This window comes from Somniosus microcephalus, chromosome 30 (assembly GCF_052327205.1).
Source record: "Somniosus microcephalus isolate GS21.2 chromosome 30, FLI_Smic_1.0, whole genome shotgun sequence".
In the NCBI taxonomy this organism is placed as follows: domain Eukaryota; kingdom Metazoa; phylum Chordata; class Chondrichthyes; order Squaliformes; family Somniosidae; genus Somniosus; species Somniosus microcephalus.
The window spans coordinates 34,915,698-34,931,569 of record NC_141016.1 but is presented as its reverse complement, the minus strand read 5'-3'; positions in this window follow the sequence as shown (position 1 = coordinate 34,931,569).

The window sequence follows — 15,872 nt, the reverse complement described above, 5'->3', positions numbered from 1 at the left end:
AGCAGCCACAGCGTTCTGGGGTCGAGATTCCAAAGATTCACAAACTTTTGAGTGAAGAAATTTCTCCTCATCTCAGTCCTAAATGGTCGACCACTTATTTGGAGACTATGACACCGCCAGGGGAATCATTTTATCAGATTTACACCTGTCAAGCCCCTGATGAATTTTAAATGTTTCAATTAGATCACCTCTCACTCTGCTAAATTCTTGGGAACATAGTCCTAGTCTACCCAATCTCTCCTCATAGAACTATCCCATCATCCAAGGAACCAGTTTAGTGAACCTTCGTTTTACTCCCTCGAATGCAAGTATGCCTTTCCTTAGGTAAGGAGACTGGAACTGTTCACAGTACTCCAGGTGTGGCCAGACTAATGCCCTGTATAATTGTAGTAAGACTTCTTTACTGTTATACATGAAGTCCTTTGTAACAAAAGTTAACATACTATTTGCTTTCCGAATTGTTTGCTCTACGTGCATGTTAACTTTCTGTCATTCATGTACAAGGACACCCAGGTCCCTCTGAATGCAAACATTTCCCAGTCTCTCACCATTCAAAAATATTCAGATTTTTTTTCCCTACCAAAGTGGATAACTTCAATCTCCCCCACAGTGTATTCCATTTGCAATCACAGAATCACAGAGTCACAGAAACCCCACAGTGCAGATAGAGGCCATTTCGGCCTATCGAGCCTGCACTGACACATATCCCACCCGATCCCCGTAACCCCTGCACCAACACATATCCCCGTAACCCCACGTATTTAATCCCCCTAACACTAAGGGTCAATTTATCATAGCCAATCAACTTAACCTGCACATCTTTGGACGACAGTGTTCTTACCCACTCTGTCAACCTGTCTATATCTCTCTGCAGCCTCTTCGCGTCCTCCTCACAGCTAACTTTCCCACTGAATACTGTGTCATCAGCAAACTTGTATATGTTATGCTCAGTCCCTTCATTTAAGTCATTAATATAGATTGTAAACAGCTGAGGCCCAAGCACTGATCCTGGTGATACTCTGCTAGTTAAAGCCTGCCAAACCGAAAAAGTCCCGTTTATTCCTACTCTCAGTTTTCTGTCCATTAACCAATCCTCAATCCATGCTAATATACTACCCCCTATGCAATGAGTCCGATATTTGTGTAATAACCTCTTGTGTGGCTCCTTATCGATGGCTTTTTAAAAATCCAATTGCACTACATCCACTGGTTCCACCTTATCCATCCGACCAGTTACATCTTCAAGAACCTGTAACAGATTGGTCAAGCACGATTTTCCTTTCATAAAACAATGTTGACTCAGCCTAATCATATTTCGATGTTCTAAGTACCCTGTTACCATGTTCCTAATTATCAATACTAGCAAAACTAAACATTCTGAGCTTCAGACCACATTCAGACTGAAGGTCAACCCAACAGCTTGCTAAAGGTCTCCTGTTGGAGTGATTGCCCTCTCTGAAATGCAAATCAAATCATTTGAGTATCTCTGTAGAAATTCGCTGTGAATTCTCCATATTCCGCTGTTTCTTCTACTAATGAGACTGATTTGGGATTTTGGAGAATCCACCGGAATCTATAATAATGAGACGCACAAATCCCAGTCCAAACACAATGCTATCAATACCCGCACAATTGTTTAACTGAGGTCCTTTTAAACGGCCCCTTTAGGTCACTGACAGGAGAACAGAACTTTCAAGTAGATATTTCAGCTAGTTATCGCTGTCATTTTCTAACATGTTATAAAGGCCATTGTACAACATGTCTGAATGGTTCAGGTCGGTTTTTGTCTGTGTGTTTAACAGCTTGTTTAACATTCGGTTAAAGGCCTTGCAGTCTGTGACTGACAATAAACGCTGTAAACCACACGCTCTCTCAATTAATACACTGATTGTAATCAGGATGTAGAAAGAGTTTGAAAAGGGCAACACACTAGGTTTAAACTATAAAATATTACAGTGCTCAGACATAATGGAAGAACTCTCTTCGAGACTATTGAGTTGTCTACCTTTAATATGATATATATATCCAGGATTAATTAAAAGGATGATAAAAACAGAAAATGCCGGAAGTACTCAGCAGGTCAGGCAGCAGCTGTGGAATGACAAAGAGTTAACGTTTCAGGTCAACGCCCTCCGCCACTATTCCTAGCACTAACCATCTCAATTTCACCATGGACATCCAGTCCCTCTACACCTCCATCACCCACCAGGATGGCCTAAGGATCCTCTGCTTCTTCCTTGAGCGGAGACCCAAGCAGTCTCCATGCACCACCCTTACATTGAGTAACTTCTCCTTTGACTCCACTCTCTTCCTGCAAAGAAAAGGTGTTCCTATGGAAACCGTATAGGTCCTAGCTATGCCTGCCTTTGCGTGGGACACGTGGAACATTCTTTGTTCCGGTTCTAGTCAGGAACCCTCCCTCACCTCTATTTCCGGCATATTGATGCCAGTATTGGTGCCACTTCCTGCTCTGCCCCAAACTGGAAAATACCTTCATCTTTGCTTCCAATTTCCACCTCTCCCTCGCCTTCATATGCTTCATCTCCGATTTTTCCCTTCACTTCCTCGACCTCTCTATCACCATTTCTGGGGATATGCTGTTGACCAACATCTTCTATAAGCACACTGAGTCCCACAGCTACCTTGATTTCACTTCCTCCCATCCCGCTTCCTGCAAGGATTATATTCCATTCTCCCAGTTTCTCCATCTCTGCCGCATCGATTCTGAAGATGGCACCTTCCATACCATTGTTTCTGATATGTCTTCCTTTTTCCTCAACCGAGGATTCCCCTCCACCATGATTGTCAGGGCCCTCGACCATGTCCATCCCATGAATTGGACTTATGATCTCACCCCTTACGCTTCCTCGCAGTGCCTTGATAGGGTTTCCCTTGTCTTCACCTTCCACCCCACCGGCCACCACATGCAACGGCTCATCCTCTGCCATTTCCATCACCTCCAGCATGATACCACTACCAAACAGATCTTCCCCTCTCCTCCCATTTTATCATTACAAAGAGTCTGTTGCCTCCACGACACCATGGTCCACTCTTCAATCACCTAAACATCCTCTCCCAATCGGCACATTCCCATGCAAACGCAGGACATGAAACACCTGCCCTTTTACCTCCTCAATTCCCAACATCCAGGGCCCCAAATAGAATAGTAGAGCACAGAAGGTGGCCATTTGGACCATTGTGTCTGCATCCGGTCTTCTGAAGCGAAATCCGGTTAGTCTCACTCCCCTGCTCTTGCCCCATAACCCTGCACTTATTTTCCCCTTCAAGTATGTATCACATTCCGAATTGAACACTACTGTAGAATCTATATCAACCACCCTATCAGGAAGTGCATTCCAAATCCTAACCAGTTGTTGCGTAATAAAGTTTTGCCTCATTTTCACCCCTGATTCTTTTGCCAATCAGCTTAAATCTGTGACCTCCAGTTATCGATAGTTCTGCTATTGGCAATGGTTTCTCTTCATTTACACTATCTAAACTCCTCATAGCCTTATCTGCTCGAAGTAGAACAACCCAAGCTTCTCTGGACTCTCCAAGTAACTGTAATCCCTCAGCCCTGGATCCATTCTAGTAACGTTCTCCTGTACTCTCTAAATCATTCACCTTCACCTCCTTCCTAAATTGTGGTGCCTCGAATTTACTTTTACTTTTTTCAATTTAGTATACTGTATTTTCTGCTCACGATCCTGACTCTTCTCCATAGGGAGACCAAACACAGATTGGGTGATCGCTTTGTGGAACACTCCATTCAGTCCGCAAGCTTGATCCTGAGCTTCTAGTCACCTGTCATCTTAATTCTCCGCACCAATTCCATTCTGACCTCACTGTCCTCGGACTCTGACACTGTTCCAATGAAGCTCAATGGAAGTACGAGGAACAACACCTCATCATTCGATTCAGCACTTTAGAGCCTTCATGTCTCAACACTTAGTTCAACGTTTTCAGATCATTACCACTGCTCCCACTGTGTTGCACAGCAGTTGCTGGTAATGATTCTGCTTTTGTCATTCTCAGCTCATCTAGGCCCATTTTTTGTTTCATTACTTGTCCCATTATGACCCCCTTTTGCCTCGCAACATCATCCAGTTTGTCATTTAATCACTCCCGCTTTCCACCCTATCACAGACCTATCCTTTTGTTCTTTCCTCCCCTCTCCCTTTCATTGTCTCTGTACTTGCTTAAAAACTGTTAAATGTATACCAGTTTCCAGCTCTGCTGAAGTGTCATCGATCTGAAACGTTAACTGTTTTTCTCTCCGCAGATGATGCCTGGGTGTCGATGAGTGTAGTGTGTTTGATGTAGTCTATATGGATTTTAGCAAGGTTTTCGACTGAGATTTGGACAGGTTGGGTGACTGGGCAGATGCATGGCAGATGCAGTATAATGCGGATAAATCCGAGCTTATCCACACTGGTGGCAAAAACAGGAAGACAGATTATTATCTGAATGGCAATTGATTGGGAAAACGGAAAGTGCAACGATACCTGCGTGTCCTTGTGCACCAGTCACTGAAGGTAAGCATGCAGGTGCAGCAGCTGGTTAAGAAGGAAAATGTTAGGCACGACATCATAGCAAGAGGATTCGAGTACAGGAGCAAGGATGCCTAGCTGCAGTTATACACGGCCTTGGTGAGACCACACCTTGAGTATTGTGCGCAGTTTTGTTCGCCTTATCTGAGGAAGGATGTTCTTGCCAAGGAGGGAGTGCAGCGAAAATTCACCAGACTGATACCTGGGATGGCAGGAATGACATATGAAGAGAGATTGAGTCGATTAGGATTATATTCGCTAGAATTTAGAAGAATGAGAGGGGATCTCTTTGAAACTTATAAAAATTCTAACACGACTAGACAGACTAGATGCAGGAAGGATGATTCCGATGGTGGGGAGTCCAGAACCAGGGGTCACAGTCTACGGATAAGGGGTAAGCCATTTAGGACAGAGATGAGGAGGAATTTCTTCACCAAGAGAGTGGTGAACTTGTGGAATTCTCTACCACAGAAGGCAGTTGAGGCCAATTCATTAAATATATTCAAGAAGGAGTTAGATATATTTCTTAAGGCTGAAGGGATCAAGGGATATGGGGAGAAAGCAGGGAAAGGGTACTTAATTTGAAAGATCAGCCATAATCTCATTAAATGGGGGAACAGGCTCAAGGGGCCGAATGGCCTACTCCTGCTCCTATCTTCTATGTTTCTATGTTTCTATTTCACGCATGGCAGACTGGTCACGTAAGTAAAAGCCCATGGGATCCAAGGTAATGTGGAAGTTGGATCCGAACTTGGCTCAGATGCAGGAAACAAAGTTCGAAGGCTGTTTTTGTGACTCGGAGGCTGTTTCCAGTGAGTTCAGCAGGGCTCAGTACTAGGCCCTTTGTTTTTTGTGGTATATATCAATGACTTAGACTTGAACGGAGGAGTATGATTAAGAAGTTTGTAGATGATACAAGAATTGGCCGTTTGGTTGATAGTGAAGAAGAAAGCTGCAGACTGCAGGAAGATATCAATGGACTGGTCAGGTGGGCAGAACAGTGGCAAATGGAATTAAATCCGGAGAAGTGTGAGGAAATGCATTTGGGAAGGGCTCACAAGGCAAGGGAATACACCATAAATGGTAGGACACAGAGAAGTGCAGAGGATCTCAGGGACTTTGGAGTGAATGTCCACAGATCCCTGAAGGTAGTGGGACTGGTAGATAATTGGTTTAGAAAGCATACGGGAAGTTTGCCTTCATTCGCCGAGGCAAATAATATAAGAGCAGAGAGGTTATGCTTGAACTGTATAAAACACTAGTTAGACGACAGCTAGAATATTGTTGCAATTCTGGTCACTTCATTACAGGAAGGATGTGATTGCACCAGTGAGGGTGAAGATGAGATTTACGAGGATGTTGCCCGGGTTGTGGAATTTTAGCTATGATAAAAGATTGGATAGGCTGGGGTTGTTTTCTTTGGAAAAAAGGAGGCTGAGGGAAGACCTAATTTAGTTGTATATAATATGAGGGGCCATGATAGAATGGACAGGAAGGACCTATATCCCTTAGCAGAGGGTTCGATAACCAGGGGCATAGATTTAAAGTAATTGGTAGTAAGTTTAGAGGGGATTTGAGGAGAAATGTTTTCACCCCGAGGGTGGAGGCAGTCTAGAACTCACTGCCTCAATGTGTTATGTTTTATTCGTGTATGGCATCTGGGCATTGCTGGCAAGGCCAGAATGTATTGTCCATCCCTAGTTGCCCTTGAGGAGGTGCTGGTGATCCGCCTTCTTGAAATGCTGCAGACTGTGTGTTGAAGGTACTCCCACAGAGTTGTTAGGTAGGGAGTTCCAGGATTTTGACCCAGCGACGATGAAGGATCAGCGATATACTTCTAAGTTAGGATGGTGTGTGACTTGGAGGGGAATTGAAGCTGGTGCCATTCCCATGCGCCTGCTGGACTTGTCCTTCTTGGTGGAAGAGGGCGTGTGTTTCGGAGATGCTGCCAAAGAAGACTTTGTGGATTGCTGCAGTGCATCTTGTAGATGGTATACACTACAGCCATGTTACACTGGTGGTGAAGAGAGTGCATGTTTAAGGTGGTAGATCGGGTGTCAATCAATTGTGCTGCTTTGTTTTGGATAGTGTCGAGCTTCTTGAATTGGAGCTGCACTCATCCAGGCAAGTAGAGACTATTCCATCACACTCCTTAATTGTGCCTTGTAGATGGTGGAAAGGCTTTGGGGAGACAGGAGGTGATACACTCACAGCAGAATACCTAGCCTCTGACCTGCTCTGTTGCCACAGTATTTATGTGGCTGGTCCAGTTAGGTTTCTGGCCAATGGAGACCCCCAGGACGTTGATGGTGGGGGATTCTGTGATCGTATTGCCATTGAATGTGCCATCGTCAGTGAACATCCCCATTTCTGACCTTATGTTGGAGCGAATTTCATTGATGAAGCAGCTGAAGATGGATCGACCTAGAACACGGTCCTGAGGAACGCCTGCAGCGATGTCCTGGGGCTGTGATGATTGACTTTCAAGCGTGGGATTGGTCAATCGTCGAGTCACTCGACACTCAACTGTAGGAAGACCTCGACGTCACACGGTCACTAATGAGATGCTAATGAGCGGAACGCTGAACGTTTTTGGGATACCGCGGGCGTGACTTTTGTCCGGCCGAAACGTAAATACGCCGATGACCGGTCCGGAATCGCAAGCTTTCTTTTGAGGCGACGCACGCGTCGGTACGCTCTGTAACTTCCAAACGTATAGAGACCAGGCGGACAGACAGACAGACAGAAGAGCCGCTTTATATATATAGATATAGATGAACATTTCCCGTCTTAAACCCGTTAGGCTGCTGTTATGCCCTCCTGCCAGTGACGGCGCTGCAACGTGCCCAATGCGGAGAGGGTGTAATAACAGCTTCACAAACTTACAGAAGGAATTGCCATTTTAAATGCAGGTAAATAAAGTAATAATGGTAAAGTTGACAGGTAGTATGCACGAATAAAATATATTGTAGTGAGGGAATTTTGCACTGTTTTAAGTGCTGTCTTTAAGATTAACTAAGGACCCATCTGCCTGTTTAGGTAGAAGTAAAATATCCCATGGCATTTTTGTAGAAGAACGCTCAGTTCTCCCAGTTTCCTCGTTAGCAAACCTCCCAAAATTAACAGGTCATTCAACTTATTAGGTGTTTGCACACCGTTCATTCAGTGTTATTGAACATATCACACCACAGTTAGTGGGCCAGTAATTCCAGTCCCAACATGTGAGTACGGACGGGGTACTCATGCGTGGGCCCGTTGGATGTGCCGGATTTCAGCATGCACAGCGCATGCGCGGGAAACCGTCATTTCCACCAAGGGTTTCAGAGGTCCAACGCGTGTGCGCAGGTCTCTGCTTTTATCGGTATATCAGGAGGAAAAGACTGGTAAAATCCCAAGTCGGTCCCTTGCAGTCCGATTCGGGAGAATATATAATGGAGAATAAGGAAATGGCAGACCAATTAAACTCATACTTTGGTCCTGTATTCACAAAGGAGGACACAAATAACCTCCCAGGAATATCGGCAAACATAGGGACTAATGAGAGGGAGGAGCTGACAGAAATTAGTATCTCTAGGGATATGGTGTTGGGTAAGTTGAGGGGATTGAAGGCCGACAAATCCCCGGGGCCTGATAAACTACATCCTAGGGTACTTAAGGAGGTGGCCCTGGAGATAGCAGATGCTCTAAGGATCATCTTCCGGAACTCCATTGACTCGGGAACAGTACCCGTGGATTGGAGGGTAGCTAATGTTACCCCAATATTTAAAAAGGGGGGTAGAGAGAAAGCAGGGAATTATAGACCAGTAAGCCTTACATCGGTTGTGGGCAAAATGCTAGAGTCCATTATTAAGGATAAAATAGCGGAGCACCTGACAAATGGGGAAAGGATCGGACAGAGTCAACATGGATTTACAAAGGGTAAATCGTGTTTGACTAATCTGCTGGAATTTTTTGAGGAAGTAACTGGTAAAATAGATGGGGGAGAGCCAGTGGATGTGGTGTACCTTGACTTTCAGAAAGCCTTCGATAAGGTTCCACACAAAAGATTATCATGCAAAATTAAGGCTCATGGGATTGGGGGCAAAGTATTAACGTGGATAGAGAACTGGCTGGCGGATAGAAAACAGAGAGTTGGAATAAACAGCTCGTTTTCGGAGTGGCAGGCAGTGACCAGCGGGGTGCCGCAAGGATCTGTCCTGGGACCCCAGCTGTTCACAATATATATAAATGATCTGGATCAGGGAATTGGATGCAATATTTCCAAATTCGCTGACGACACTAAACTAGGAGGAGGGGTGGGCTCTGATGAGGATGTCAGGAGGCTACAGTGCGATTTGGACAGGTTGGGGGAATGGGCGGATACGTGGCAAATGCACTATAATGTGGATAAATGCGAGGTTATCCACTTTGGGGGTAAAAACAGGAGGGTGGATTATTATCTAAATGGCAATAGATTGGGAGATGGGGAAGTGCAGAGGGACCTGGGTGTTCTTGTGCACCAGTCACTGAAGGAGAGCATGCAGGTGCAACAGGCGATTAAGAAGGCAAATGGTATGTTGGCCTTCATATCAAGGGGGTTCGAGTATAGGAATAGGGATACCTTACTACAGCTGTACAAGGTGCTGGTGAGACCGCATCTGGAGTATTGTGTACAGTTTTGGTCGCCCCATCTGCGGAAGGATGTTCTTGCCATGGAAAGAGTGCAGCGGCGATTCACCAGGCTGATACCTGGAATGGCGGGAATGACCTACGAGGAGAGATTGAATAGTTTGGGCTTGTACTCACTGGAGTTTAGAAGATTGAGAGGGGATCTCATCGAAACATATAAAATTATGGCAGGCCTGGACAGGCTGAATTCAGAGAGAATGTTTCCAATGGCAGGGGAGCACAGAACCAGGGGCCACAGTCTAAAAATAGCGGGCAAATCATTTAAAACAGAGATGAGGAAGAATTTCTTCACTCAAAGAGTGGTGAGCCTGTGGAATTCCCTGCCACAGAGGGCTGTGAAGGCTAATTCAATAAATATTTTCAAGAGAGAATTGGATATATTTCTGAAGGCTAAGGGGATTAAGGGTTACGGAGAAAAGGCGGGGACGGGGTACTGAACTGGTAAGATCAGCTATGATCTCAGACGAAGATCAGCCATGATCTCATTGAATGGCGGAGCAGGCTCGAAGGGCCGAATGGCCTACTCCTGTTCCTATCTCTATGTTTCTATGTTTCTATGTTTAAACTGCTGCTTTGCATGTAAAAAAGCAAAGCAGCTTGACAGAAACATTGGGGGCGTGTCCAGTGAAACTGAGACCTCAAGGGGCGTGTCTCACTTACACTGCACGCTCCTGGGTCCGCGCTGGCTGCACTCCTGGGCGGCGTGACGTCATACGCTGCCCGGGATTCTTGTTTCAGTTTCTGGAAGTGCAGGCGTCCCTGGAGCTGATTGGCAGGAGCGCGGGGTAAGTGCAAATACGGGGCTTGCACGCGCTGCAAGCCCCGTTCTGGAATTTCTGGCCCATTGGGTGGATAAAGGGGAACCAGTGGACGTAGTGTATTTAGACTTCCAAAAGGCATTTGACAAGGTGCCACACAAAAGATTATTGCTTAAGATAAAAAATCACGGGATTGGGGGTAATATTCTGGCATGGATAGAGGATTGGCTATCTAACAGAAGGCAGAGAGTTGGGATAAATGGTTCATTCTCAGAATGGCAATCAGTAACTAGTGGTGTTCCGCAGGTGTCGGTGCTGCGTCCCCAACTCTTTACAATCTTTATTAACGATTTGGAGGAGGGGACCGAGTGTAACATATCAAAATTTGCAGATGATACTAAGATGGGAGGGAAAGTAGTGAGTGAGGAGGACATAAAAAACCTGCAAGGGGACATAGACAGGCTAATAAATGGGCAGAGATTTGGCAGATGGAATACAATACTGGAAAGTGTGAGGTTATGCACTTTGGCAGGAAAAATCGTAGAGCAAGCTATTATCTTAATGGCAAGATACTGGAAAGTACTGAAGTACAAAGGGATCTGGGGGTCCTGGTGCACGAAACTCAAAAGGTTAGTATGCAGGTGCAGCAAGTGATTAAGAAGGCCAATGGAATGTTGGCTTTCATAGCTAGGGGGATAGAATATAAAAATAGGGAGTTATTGCTTCAGTTGTACAAGGTATTGGTGAGACCGCACCTGGAATACTGCATACAGTTTTGGTGTCCATACTTAAGAAAATATATACTTGCTCTCGAGTCAGTACAAATAAGGTTCACTCGGTTAATCCCGGGGATGAGGGGATGGACATATGAGGAGAAGTTGAGTAGATTAGGACTCTACTCATTGGAGTTCAGAAGAATGAGAGGCGATCTTATTGAAACATATAAGATTGTGAAGGGGTTGGATCGGGTGGATGCGGGGAGGATGTTCCCGATGATGGGTGAAACTAGAACTAGGGGGCATAGTCTTAGAATAAGGGGCTGCTCTGTCAAAACTGAGATGAGGAGGAACTACTTCACTCAGAGGGTGGTAGGTCCATGGAATATGCTGCCCCAAAAAGCTGTAGAAGCTACATCATTACATAAATTTAAAACAGAAATAGACAGTTTCCTAGAAGTAAAGGGAGTTAAGGGTTACGGGGAGCGGGCAGGAATTTGGACATGAGTCTAGGTTCCGATCGGACATGGCCCTGTGGCTAGCGGAGCGGGCTCAGGGGCCGTGTAGCCTGATCCTGCTCCTATTTCGTGTGTGTAATTCTGTTAGATTCAGGAGATGGTTCTGTGATAGTAGAATGGTGGTTAGGATCAGATCAGCCATGATCTTATTAAATGGTGGAGCAGGCTCGAGGGGCCGATTGGCCTAATCCTGCTCCTATTTCTTATGTTCTTATATTCTTATGAGATTTCTGCCTGATCCCTGTGCCCCTCTATCTATATATACTGTCTGTCCAGTACATTTCTGGTGAAATTTCAACCTCACCCTCTGGGTATTATTCTGATGGGCAGATCGCACGCCCTGTCCAGAACTTGGCTGATTTTAATTCTACTGAAATCAGGTAAGAAATGAAATATTTAGTCAGACACACCAGCTTGCTATAGAATTTCACCACTCAACAAAAACAGACCTATTTCCCATCAATACTCGACTCAACAATGGAACTTAATCAGTAGTTTTTGTTCAACGACCATTGATGCAGCTCTTGGTAATTAAAGGATTTTCAGATGCCAAGGGCCTAAGCTCTGGAATTCCCTTCCTAAAGCACTTTTTTATTATTCGTTTATGGGATGTAGGCGTTGCTGGTAAGGCCAGCGTTTATTGCCCATCCCTAACTGCCCTTCAGAATGTGGTGGTGAGCCGAATACTTGAACCGCTACATTCCGTGTGGTGAAGATACTCCGAGAGTGCTGTTAGGTAGGGAGTTCCAGGATTTTGACACAGTAACAATGAAGGATCGGCGATATACTTCTAATTCAGAATGGTTTGTGACTTGGAGGGGATCTTGGAGGTGGTGGTGTTCCCATGCGCCTGCTGCCCTTCTCCTTCTAGGTGGAAGAGGTCACAAGTTTGGGAGGTGCTGCCGAAGAAGACTTGACGAGTTGCTGCAGTGCATCTTTTAGATGGTATATAAAGCAGCCACGGTTTGCTGGTGGTGCAGGGAGTGAATGCTTAAGGTGGTGGACAGGGTGCCAATCAAACGGGCTGCTTTGTCCTGGATGGTGTCGAGTTTCTTGAGCGATTTTGGTGCTGCATACATCCAGACAAGTGGAGAGTATTCCATCACACACTTTAATTGAGCCTTTTGATGGTGGAAAGACATTCGGGAGTCAGGAGGTGAGAGACTCGACGCAGAATACCTAGCCTCTGACTAGCTCTTGTTGCCACAATATTGATGTGGCTGGTCCAGTTAAGTTTCTGGTCAATGGTGACCCCTAGGATGTTGATGATGGGCGATTCAGCAATCGTAATGCCGTTGAAAGACAAGGGACTATGGTTAGACTCTCGCTTGGTTGAGACTGTCATTGCCTGGCACTTGTGCAGCGTGAATGTTACCTGCCACTTATCAGCCCAAGCCTGAACGTCGTCCAGGTCTTGTTGCATGCAGGCATGGACTGCTTCATTATCTGAGGAGTTGTGAATGGCACTGAACACTGCAGTCATCAGTGAACATCTCCATTTCTGACCTTATGTTGGAGGGAATGTCTTTCATGAAACAGCTGAAGATGTTTGTGCCCAGGACACTGTCCCGAGGAACTCCTCCAGTGAAGTCCTGGGGCTGTGATGATTGACCTTCAACCACCACATCCACCTTCCTTTGTGCTAGGTATGATTCCAACCAATGGAAAGATTTCCCCCGATTCCCATTGACTTCAGTTTTACTAGGGCCCCTTGATGTCACACTCGGTCAAATGCTGCCTTGATGTCAAGGGCAGTCACTCTCACCTCACCTCTGGAATTCAGCTGCTTTGTCCATGTTTGGACCAAGGCTGTGATGAGGTCTGGAGCCGAGTGGTCTTGGTGGAACACAAAGTGGGCATCAGTGGGCAGGTATTTGGTGAGTAAGTGCCGTTTGTTAACACTGTCGATGTCACCTTCCATCACTTTGCTGATGATTACGAGCAGACTGATGGTACAATAGTTGGCTGGATTGAATTTGTCCTGCTTTTAGTGGACAGGATATACCTGGGCAATTTTTCACATTGTCAGATAGATGCCAGTGTTTTAGCTGTACAGGAACAGCTTGGCTACAGACACGGAAAGATCTGGAGCACAAGTCTTCAGCACGAGAGCTGGGAGGTGGTCGGCGCCCATAGCCTTTGTTGTATCCAGTGAGCTCAGCCATCTCTTGATATCACATGGAGTGAATTGAATTGGTTGAAGACTGTCTTCTGTGATGGTGGGGAGCTCAGGAGGAGGCCGATATGAATCATCCACTCAGCACTTCTGGCTGAAGATTGTTGCAAACGCTTCAGCCTTGTCTTTTGCACTCACGTGCTGGGCTCCACCATCATTGAGGATGGAGATATTCATGGAATCTCCACCTCCCTTTAGTTGTTTAATGGTACACCACTGGATGTGGCAGGACTGCTGAGCTTTGATCTGATCCGTTGATTTTAGTATCGCTTAGCCCTTTCTGTAGCTTGCTGTTACACTTTTTAGCATGCATGTAGTCCTGTGTTGCAGCTTCCCCAGGTTTGCACCCTTTGTTCGGTACGGCTGGTGCTGCTCCTGGCATGCTCTTCGAAACTCCTCATTGAACCAAGCTTGGTCCCCTGGCTTGCTGGCAATGTTAACATGAGGAATATGCCAGGTCATGATGTTACTGATTTTGGTGGAATACAATCGTGCTGCTGCTGAAGGTCCACAGCGTCTCATGGATGCCCAGTTTTGAGCTGCTTGGTCTGTTCACAGATCACAGAAGCCCCACAGTGCAGATAGAGGCCATTTCGGCCCATCGAGCCTGCACCGACACATATCCCACCCGATCCCCGTAACCCCTACACCAACACATATCCCACCCTATCCCCGTAACCCCACATATTTAATCCCCCTAACACTAAGGGTCAATTTATCATAGCCAATCAAACTAACCCGCACATCTTTGGACTGTGGGAGGAAACCGGAGCACCCGGAGGAAACCCACGCAAACACGGGGAGAATGTGCAAACTCCACACAGACAGTCACCCGAGGCCGGATTCGAACCCGGGTCCCTGGCGCTGTGAGGCAACAGTGCTAGCCACTATGCCACCGTGCTGCCCTTAGATAATGGCTGATCATCCAAACCCTAGCACCCGGTCCCTACACCGACAGCCATCCCACCCAAGCCCTATCCCCGTAACCCCACGTATTTAATCCCCCCCAACACTAAGGGCCAATTTTTATCATGGCCAATCAACCTAACCCGCACATTTTTGGACTGTGGGAGGAAACCGGAGCACCCGGAGGAAACCCACGCAAACACGGGGAGAATGTGCAAACTCCACACAGACAGTCACCCGAGGCCGGATTTGAACCCGGGTCCCTGGTGCTGTGAGGCAATAGTGCTAACCACTATGCCACCGTGCTGCACTGGAGATTAAATCTATTCCTTTTAGCATGGTGGGGGTGTCATACAACACGATGGAGGGTGTCTTTAGTGTGAATACGGGACTTCGTGTCCACAATGACTGCGGTTGTCAATGTTACCAATACTGTCATGGACAGATGCATCTGCAACAGAGAGATTGGTGAGGATGGGGTCAGGTGGGTTTTGCCCTCGTATTGGTTCTCTCACTACATGTCACAGGCCCTTACTGGCAACGATATCCTTCAGGAGTCGGGAAGCTCGGACAGTAGTGGTGCTACAGAGCCACTCATGGTGATGGACATTGAAGTCCTCCACCCAGAGTATGTTCTGTGCGCTTGTTACTCTCAGTGCTTCTTCCAAGTGGTGTTCAACATGGAGAGGTACTGATGTGCGATAACCCAGAACTTACGATCTGTCAAGTTTCTTCGTGACAGATCATAACCAGCCACTACAAATTCACATTCGGTGGTGCAGATTTGTGTGATTGGCACAACTATTGCCCAGTGAATACCCACCCAACCCTTACACCTGGCAAAAGTAGGCATAAGTCTCTCTTTTACCAGCATGAGCATTTAAATAAATGTTAAAACAATTTTTTAATGCTTTAAACATTCACTTACTTTTAAAATTAGTTCAGGTTATTTTTGACCCGTTTATAAATGTTTGAATTTATTATTTAAAAAATTTAATCTATTTTAAAATTTTTAATTATAGGGTATTTTAAGTAACTTTGAACTTGTAATTTTTTTTTATTTCAGTTTTGTGAAATTGTATTTATCAGGTGATTGCTATTCTGCTTATGGGACGAAGGGTTTCGCCCTGAAACATTGACTCTATTTCTCTCTCCACGGATGTTGCCTGGCCTGCTGAGTTTTTGCAGCATTTTCTGTTGTTGTTCCGGATTTCCAGCATCCGCAGTATTTTGGTTTAGACATTTCAGTACTTGCCTATTGTATGGAGAAATAGATGTAATGAACCAGCATTATATGTTGTGGTTATATATTATATAAAAAAGAAATAATGAAATAATTTAGCCAGAATTAAACAATGCGAAGCGACCATATGTTTTACCAAAACAATATCTGAGTAGAACATAAGAACATAAGAACAAAAGAAGTAGGAGCAGGAGTAGGACATACGGCCCCTCGGGCCTGCTCCGCCATTCAATAGGATCATGGCTGATCTGAGCCGAGACTCACGTCCACTTCCCTGCCCGCTCCCCATAACCCCTAATTCCCTTATCAGCTAGGAAACTGCCTATCTCCGTTTTAA